The sequence below is a fragment of the Ylistrum balloti genome, unplaced genomic scaffold (genome assembly GCF_031769215.1).
Source record: "Ylistrum balloti isolate Yb309-2 unplaced genomic scaffold, AGI_CSIRO_Ybal_v1 Utg372696, whole genome shotgun sequence".
Lineage (NCBI taxonomy): Eukaryota > Metazoa > Mollusca > Bivalvia > Pectinida > Pectinidae > Ylistrum > Ylistrum balloti.
In genome coordinates this window covers 4972-12655 of record NW_026783151.1, presented here as the reverse complement: position 1 = coordinate 12655, position 7684 = coordinate 4972, and the positions used below count along the sequence as shown (strand labels likewise).

The following is a 7684-nucleotide window of genomic DNA, read 5'->3' as shown; positions in this document are numbered from 1 at the left end:
TTCTGGAGTCTGTTCCGATGCCGAGCACATCTCGGCAAACATCAACTACATCCACACCAGGTATGCCAAATGGTATACAAAATAAAGTCACCTTATTACAAATAAGATGATAGATCGCTGAATGAAAATATACATTGTCTTCATACCATGAAAACAATATAACAATATAATATAATAACATAATAGATATTTTATCTAATTTTGTACCTGGACTCTGCATCATTTTGATAAATTATGATTATACACATGTACTTTTGCAAATTCATATTATTGATGCAAGATTTGGATTGGTATATATATATATATATTCTTTTGAAGTAATAAAGGGATATTTGTTGTTATTTTGTTTTAAAGGAAATACTTTATTTTCAGAGCCTGTGTTGTAGGGCAAATGGCGGTCTACTTTACTCAAAGTGGATGAACATTGGGTTTCGAAGGCATTTTTTGGGTTGAATGCCCACAACATGGTCGAGTTTAGATTGGACAAAGTCTGCCAGCTCTGGAATCATCCTCCACAGCCAAGCCTGTCTTGGAACACGAGGAACCGAGCTGATAGGTACTTTGCTCACAGACTTTTCTTGTGGATGCCAGTCAACATCTGGGGTGTCCACTTGCGATGCCCTCGTGTGGATGCAGATAACACCTACAATGACAACCTAACAAGAGCTGGATGCATCAAAAGACCAGACTTGTAGTTGGTGTTGACTGTTTTTACAACATGGCATCTGAATACCTGCGATGCTCCAAATGTGGCAAGAAGGTAAGTGTAGATTTGTTACAAAATTCAGACATGTCTAAAAAGTGGAATTAATGGTAATTGTATCTGTACATTAAGGATTTTGAAAGTTTGATAGATTTTATGTATTCTGTTGAACTACCTTTAACACTTGTACTGATCACTGTGCTGTTGCGAGGGTGTTGAGGACCATAAAACTAAAACGATCTACGCTTGTACTCATCTCCATAAAATTTTGGTTTGAAATTTGAATCTTTTAAATACATTTCAAAATATTTGTGTTTTCTTACAGATGGTTGCCTGGGCAAACAGCCTAATTACCCAACTGGACAGAGACAGGCAGTTGTTGTTTCCTGCAATCCTGACTGCAAGGTATTCTTGTGATAAGAAGGTGGTGACTTTGTTACGTCAGAGAGGGCTAGGAAACAGCAGCAGTATGGTGCGCAGACAGTTGGAGGAATTACATGGTGACATGTACCTTCGAAAGGTCCATAACTACCTGTCAGCATGTAAAACTTTCATGGCTGCCAGTTCTTCGAGGCTGGTGACTTCTGGTGTCATGGAAGATCCTCCACTTCAAGCTACAGCGCCTCAACACTGATGGCTGATGAAGGTCTACCAGCTAGATGTTCTCCAGCGCATGGATTTCGTCAAGGCCTCCATTACATCTGTGTTTGGTAGTATCATCAAACTTGATTCTACAAAGAAAATCACCAAAAAGTTGGCAGGTATGTAATGGACAGAAATTTAGCCTTGCGTCCTGAGGTTCTTAATTATTTTGCTTGGTATGTAGCTAAATTTGTTTTTTTTATCCATTTCAAGTAATTAGAAACTGGGGGAAAAGGAAAAAAATAATATTATGACAATTGCAGTATGTCATCTTAATTATGCATTTTTGAAAATGTAATGCTAAATTGTGTGAATAGAAAAGTTACTTGTGTTTTTTTACATCTTTTTTTCCCTGACTGCTTTGCCTGGTTTACAAGTCCATATGTTTCTGAATTACAGGAAAGAGTGCATAGACGGCGATGTGGGCAACCAATGTTGGTAACGAGCATGGTCAAGTTATCATGTCTGTCCTGACAGCCAATGAAGGACAGGGCCTCGCCACAATGATTTCGGGACTATGCCAGCGTTACCTGGATGCCCAAGTACCTCCACCACGTCTGCTGTATGTCGACAGAGATTGTTGTGACAGCAGTTGTGTGAGGAAGTACTTAACGCACTGGCCAAATCTTCTTGTGAGGTAAGCTGTGGAGATAGTAACTGACAACAGAATTATGTGCAAATACCATTATAACTTAAGTTCATTAATTTTTGAATCTAAAATCTGAATTTACAGAAACCTTGACAAAAAAGTAATTGTCTACAATGCAACATGTTCTGACATTGAATTAAAAAAATTAGTAGTGATGGCATTTCAAAGTGAAAGAATTTGGTATGTTTTGAAATATATTATGATAATAGCAGCTCCTGACTGAAAATGGTTACCTGTAAGTTTCAGCGAAAGTGACTGATGTTTTAATTTGTTCAATAGGATGGATATCTGGCACTTCATGCGGAGACTGTCTGTTGGCTGCACAACGGATGCTCATCCATTGTATGGGACATTTATGAGTCGTCTCAGCCATTGCATATTTAGATGGGAGGAGGAAGACGTCAATCTTCTGAAGAAGGCAATGAGAGCCGAGATGATTCAGCATCACGTTCCGAATCCATCGGATGCAGACGTTGTTCGCCAAATCAAGTCAGATGAGTTGACTTTACACTGTCGGCGAGTGACCAGAGGCACGAGAGAAACTTCTTCTCTCATTAGTGATCTGATTTTCTCCATGGATGGTGAAAAGGGGCTGGACATTCTTGGGGTGCCATTGTTCGACAGTGTAAAGATGCAGGGGATTTGGGCAAAGCAGTCACAGCATGTTGCCTACCTCCAGGATCCTGATGGTGTTCAGCTGTATACCAAAGTTGGCACTCTTAGGAAAGGTGGTGTGATGCTGCCCAAATACCGATGTGCTAGAGGTTCAACCTCACTGGAGAGTTTCCATCTTCACATGAACAGGTTTATTCCAGGTACAATTCCTTAACATTCTCCTCAAAAGATAAATTCTAAGAAGCATGAACATACCCCAAATATGTTTCAGCTATAGAGATTAATTGTCCAATGCCTCAAATTAAAACATTTAACGGTAATCTTCTCAGAATGCCCGATTGCTTTTAAATGAGTTCACTGACTGTAAAGAGTCTACAAGGAGGGCAGTTTTGCATAAAATTGATTACTTTTTTTATCATAACATTATTATTTTACTTGACAAACTTTACATTGAAAAGTATGTTTTGCTGGTAACAGTGGTGAAAAAAGAAATTATTTTGATTGAAATGGATTTACCCTTCATTTTAAGAACTGTAACTGAATTTATTTTGATATTCTGTTCTAGGTACTCTTGCTGGCGACGTAAACTTCCAGGTCTACTTTTTAGATGGTATCCATCGCTGGAATCAGGACAGACAGAGAGAGGCAACAACACACCAAGATTCACAGGGCCCTCTTTCATACGATGGAAGTTTACGGCATTCTGTCAACAAACTGTCGCAAGAAATCCTGAAGAAAGACATCTGTTCAGACTTTACAGTCCCTGGGATGTACACAGGTAAACCTGACACATCAGATAACTCATTTCTTCTCTAGCCTTTTCGGGAAATTTATTAACTTGTTTTTTTTCTTTTGCTCAATAAACACAATATCTTCATGAAATGAAGACTCATTATCAGTAATGATTAATACCTTTGCAGTGAGTAATGAAATGTACTGGTGTTGATGAATGTGTACTTACAGTTTATAAAGATACTATGATTGTATTTTCTTGTTACCTAATGCCCAAATCAACATTTTACCATATAATTTCTTACAATTTTTCAGGCGAGCTCATTGGCTTGGAATATCTATATTCCCAGTCAACTGGTGCCACTGTGCAGTACCAGGAAACTGCCAGAGTCATCGAAGAGGATTCTGTGCAAGAAGAGGACAGTGAGCACGAGGATGACGAAGGGTTTGAGGAGCAGTTGGCCTTCGAAGATCTCACAATCCCTTCATTACAGCCAGCATTGCCTCAAACCCCGACGCCTGCCAGGTCTCTCTTGCAAATCCCAACAAATGCTGAATACAGACAGCTAGTTAAAGGTTAGTGTTTAACTTTAATGGAAATAGGATTCGTGTGTTACTTTCATTTTGCTCTGTAGGTATATCAAAGAATATTTTGTTTGCATTTGATAAAGGCATAGGACAGAGTCAGATTAATGATAAAAAGCAACAAAAAATATTATAAAGTGTAAAAACCCTCCAATTATTTCCTTGAGATTTCAACAAGCTATTAAAGACATAGGAAATTCTCTTCACATTTTTGTAAGTGTTTAATTTTGTGCAATTCCAGATTTGCAGCATTCCGACAGAGTTGTCTCCTGCCACTAGTGGACATATGAGCCTCGTCCAGAGTTATCTCCTTTCACCAGTGGCCAGTTTGAGCCTCGTCTGGTGTTACCAGTGGCCAGTTTGAGCCTCATTCAGAGTCGTCTCCTCTCACTCAGTGTTATCAAGCTGTGGAAATCTTTGTCGGACTTTGACAAATCAAGGACACGCATTCCACAGAGGTTCTCATCAGCTGGGTCAGGTTGCTTCAGGAGCCCAAAGAAAAATGTGGCACTTGGAGTTACCAGCATCGAAAGGTAATTTCCAATATATGTCTATATCTTTATAAAAAATGACTTGAAAACTCTACTTATATACTAACTAAATTGAAAAATATGATTAGAAATGTAACCTTATCCTAAAACCATTAAACATGAACTCGCCTAAAATAATGCAAGAAGTGTTGTAGTTGACTTGTGTAATGATTGATCAACACCCATAAAGCAAGAAAGTGATAGGTGTCAAAAAATATATGAAATCCAAGTATTTGAATATTGAAGTATAGTTGCATATGGAATATAAAGTACGAATAATTTGGATTAATCACTCGCTGACTGTAGATATATTTACTCTAATATATTGATAAGCATGTCCATTAATCTGTGCATCTTTATTTGTAGAGCTGTCCTGGGGCCAAATTCCACTCGATCGAATTGGCCAAATTGTAACATATGTGGAGGCCACAGTTGAAAAACTGCTGCAGTGTTATCCTAGTGATAAACGCTGCAAGAAGACTAAGACCTTTCAGTCCAGATGGACTTTGATCAAGGAATGATATTCCCGGATCCAGTTCCTTGTTATGTCCAGTGGAAGGGTCCTTAGTAATACAGACATTCAACTGCCAAGTCTTAACCAGAAAACCATCCAACAGTGGTAAGTTGAATTAACCATTCCTATCAATGAAAGTATTTGAGTGCCACCTGTGGACAGCGAGCATGGGGTTGGGCTGTATAGTACTGAAGAACATCAGACTATCAACCTCTGGTGAAGAACAGAGGTGCGTTTGATTTCTACAAGGACTAGATTTGTGTTTCTTGGGGAGCCGAGATCACAAGTCATCCTGTACGGTTGTGTACTTAATCAAGGCACTTTACCCCGATTGCTTAGGATATTATTCAGTGGCCTGACGGGACATATCTATCTCCAGCAACACATGGACAGTTCCATACTCATCTAGAACCATCTCCTGCCTCTGCTGGGTTTGGTTACCGTATTTCCAAATGATATGACAAGTCATTTTTTTTTAAACAATAAGAAATTCGAAAACAAGGAGAAGAAAATAAGCGGTATGACTCAAAATCCTGCCAATAGCATAAAATAGGCATATACATTAACGAAGCACATAAATATGGCCTTGGTGTTATAATAATAATCTATTGACGCTGAGCATATATTGATGTGAACAAAAGCCGCGATAAATATCCCCTTTGGCAAATACACCTGTATTTTTCCCCACAGAAAAATGACAAATTTTAAAGCAAAAAGTGTTTTTTCTCGAATTTGGTAGAAAACCATTAAGCTATATTACCTATGAAGCGAAGGCATACTTTCAACCCTCTTGACGGTTTATATCGCATTACACTGTCTTCCGCTGTTTTTTTTTTCTTCAAAATTTAACTAGGATCTCATGCAAATTCTACTAACAAAACAAATCTTTCTCTACCCCACTGTTAATTGAGTTCTGGAAGCAAACTGTCTGTATTCTATTTTTTGTTCCCAATCCATACCACTTGTTTTATCTACATTAATCCTTAACCCTGAAATTTTGGCAAATTCTTTCTACTATAGAATTAACTCCTCCAACGATTTTTCAGACCTGTCCAGAATTATGTATCATCTACATACCGAGACAATAAAAAAGGGATATATTCAACACTGATGCCTTTTATATTGTTATTATTCCTTCATCTAGTGGCTAGAACTTCAACACAAAAAAGAAAAAGATCAGGTGCAATAAGGTCCCCTTGCCTGCAGCCTCTTAATATAAAAAATGATGATTAATTCCCCCCATGATTAATGGTTGATTGAACATTATTATGTAAAGTTTTGAATCATTTAATAATACTACTTCCAAATCCATAAAGACGTAAAACCTATTTCTTCTAATATATTCTCCCTGTGAGTGATGAGAGTTTGTATGAACAATATAATGTTCAATGATATGTTTTAACGGTAACTGAACGTTCATGGTAATATTTGGAATCTACAATGTATGTGTATTAGAATATTCGTAAATCGATTAAGAGGTTATTTCTTATTTGTAGTTCTACTATAAATGATGGATGAGGTGATATTGTGGTGTGTTGCAAACTTATATATGACTTGTACGTTAGCGCACGATACGTGTTGTAAGTGTGATTTTACTTTACAGCTATTTCAATCCTCATGTTATAAAGTATTTTATTGTAGAAGAATTCATATTGTTTCACCCGGTGAAATGTAATGTGTTAATGAAAGAAGAGTATGAATTGTTGAATATGTAAGGAGCGATTTTTGAAGTTTTTATTCTGTTTAATTGTATATTCCAGAATGTCAATTTTACATCAATTAAACATTGAACAAACCCAGAGGTTTTGGGGGTTTTTTGGCACACCACCACCCGCTACATTACTGACAACAAACTATTGAAGCCAGTTAACTATTCAAATGGGTCAGGTCTTCGAATCTTAAGTCGTTTGAATATGATTACAATGAATGTTCTTAAGTAGATTAACTCTTAATGTCACCAACTGTGATTTTTCTACGTGGTAGAGTTGTAATAATTTTATTTTTTTGTTAAATGTACTGATAGGAGCCTTTAGGGCCAGACTTTGGAGGTCCTTTTTGCTGGGAGTAATAAAATAGTTTTTAAACCAGGGGTCTTGAGTTCGATCCATACTGGAAGCTAGAAATCTTTTAATGTATTTCGTTAGAATATATCCTACAAGGCAATTTGCTTCTTGATCTCGCCAATTAGCTCCACATCTCGTGATCTACTTTTGCTTTAAGCTTTTACAATACATGGGGAGTATTTTTGAAATAACGGGATATCAGTGACATACGTATATAAAACATTTAGAAAAAAGTTTAACAACGAATTATTGATTTCTATTCAACAAGGAAAATGCCGCCAGGGTCACAGCTGTTACTTACTGATTTGATGTATTTATATTATATCAATATTGTATAATTTCTTGTGTAAACCGCCTCCATAGCTCAGTGGTTAGAGCACTGGTCTTGTAAACCAGGGGTCGTGAGTTCGATCCTCACTGGAGGCTATAAATCTTTTTTTAAAGTGTTCACTTAGATTATATCCTATGATGCAATCCGCTTCTCGATCTCTTAGTTCACAATCTCTTGATCAATAACAAGGATAACGGTTCCTGAAACCGCTCAATTCATTTCTTTACCTGCCCGTCTGTTGAATTTCTGTCTGCTCTGCTTCAAATTTGGTTCCACAGCGATACATTACATCTTTTTTCAGTGTTCAACCCACTTGACGG

At 37.4% G+C, this 7684-nt stretch overlaps 1 non-coding gene across 1 annotated transcript; it reads left to right on the top strand.

Moving 5' to 3' along the window:
- Positions 1 to 7386: 7386 nt before the first annotated feature.
- Positions 7387 to 7459, top strand: Trnat-ugu (transfer RNA threonine (anticodon UGU)). The gene has a single exon. It is a non-coding gene; the product is annotated as a tRNA-Thr (tRNA).
- The last annotated feature ends 225 nt before the right edge of the window (positions 7460 to 7684 follow it).